Source organism: Dipteris shenzhenensis, chromosome 12, assembly GCF_047967505.1.
Source record: "Dipteris shenzhenensis isolate YYH24624 ecotype China chromosome 12, Dip_SZ_1.0, whole genome shotgun sequence".
Classification (NCBI taxonomy): Eukaryota; Viridiplantae; Streptophyta; class Polypodiopsida; order Gleicheniales; family Dipteridaceae; genus Dipteris; species Dipteris shenzhenensis.
Window position 1 is genome coordinate 36,937,808 of NC_141607.1, and position 1,764 is coordinate 36,939,571.

The 1,764-nt window shown below is 43.4% G+C and overlaps 1 non-coding gene across 1 annotated transcript; it reads left to right on the plus strand.

Annotated features, from left to right (window-relative positions):
- The first annotated feature begins 265 nt into the window (after nucleotides 1-265).
- On the plus strand, nucleotides 266-338 carry TRNAK-UUU (transfer RNA lysine (anticodon UUU)). Its single transcript has one exon. It is a non-coding gene; the product is annotated as a tRNA-Lys (tRNA).
- The last annotated feature ends 1,426 nt before the right edge of the window (nucleotides 339-1,764 follow it).

Genomic DNA, 1,764 nt, shown 5'->3' on the forward strand with positions numbered 1-1,764 from the left:
TATTTTTGGATATATTGATGCATGAACAAGGCTAAGAGGAGTTGATGAACTTCTCAGATGCTCTATGGGGGAGGAGTTGATTGCAAAAAATTTCGAAGAATTTGTAATCCGTGGCATCTACAATTAGAACAAGTCCGTCAATCGCCAAAAAATCCAAGCAGTATTGCCTTGAGTAAAGGCCGAGTTCTGCCTCTCGATGTTATTGCTGTTGTCTCATCAAAGTAAATTTAATGATAAATAGTTAAACTAGGTACTTATAGACACGGCCGTCTTAGCTCAGCCGGTAGAGCGCGTGGCTTTTAACCACGTGGTCGTGGGTTCGATTCCCACAGACGGCGGCATTTGCTTGGGAGAAAGGACCTTTTGATTCCGTCACTTCATCTTTCTGCCCAATCAATGTCTACATCATTTGAAGGCTCGCAAGTACCATAAATATCACCAATGGTGTGCACCATTCAACCAGCTCAGTCCTGGCCGCTCTATGTTCGAGCAGTTTTTCTCATTACCTGGATCTTATCGTGATGCTCCCACATCTGGGCACCAGCATATTATGTACGTGAAATGCGGGAGCATGGAAGACGCACATTTTGTCTTTGCGGCTTTGCCTCGTCGTAATGTGGTTACATGGAATACCATGATCCTCAGATGCAGGAGGGAGCCTACCAACCCGAAGATCGAACCTTTGTTGGAGCATTGAAGGCTTGCAGTAGCCTTCTGCAAGGCTACTGCAAAACTAGGATGCCCCATGAACGGTAGAGCCATCCACTCTTAAGCAATACACAGTGGTTTTGAGTCAGATTTATTCATTGGAAACACCTTGGTGAATATGTATGCAAAATGTGGGAGCATGGAGGTTGCACTGCGTGTCTTTCATGATTTGCCTCACCGTAATGTCGTTTCATGGACTAACATGATTTTGGGGTACGCTGACCAAGAAGCCAGTGAAGAGGCTTTCAGACTTTATGCCCAAATGCAAGAGCAGGGTCTGTCACCAAACAATGTTACCTTTGTCGCCATCCTGAAAGCATGTGGTTACACAGCTGCTCTGGCAACCGGAAAGGAACTGCATCTTCAAATTAGTATGGTTGGTTTCGAGACTCCTGTTTCTCTTGGATTTTATTATCTAAAGATGTAAACCATGGATTCTCCTAAAGCTGAATAAATTATTTGAAATTGGACTCGAGACATATGCGATGATTTCATTTACTATGAATATGCCGACATGTGGTTTAAGCCAGTGCTTAGCCCTCTGTGTGTCCCTTCCAACACTCTGTGCTCTGCCCTTCTCTCTCTCTCTCTCTCTCTGTCTGCGCCTCATTTTCCTGCTTTGCGATTGTGTTGACATTGATTTGGAAATTTTTCCTGCATCAGCTAATATTCCATTCGAGGCCTCGGATGGGATACATTTTCTTTGGCTTTATGCATTCACCTCAACTTATCTTCCTTGGCATCAGCAACCTCATCTAAACGATATGCATTCGTCTTGCGCAGATTTGTTTTCATGTAACAAAGAGAGCTTTAGGCTTGGGTTTTCATCTGTGATAAACTAAAAAAAGCCATGACATGCCATGTCTTCACTTCGAAAGACATGAAAAGTACGCTTTGGCTGATTGCTAAGTTAAATTGAAGACAATGATTTGTTTGTTAAGAAAGACGAGACGTCCATTTTGAATTTTATTTTAGGATGCTTTCAGGATGGCGACAATGTTACCTTTGTCGCCATCCTGAAAGCATGTGGTGACGCAGCAGCTCTGGAAACCGGAA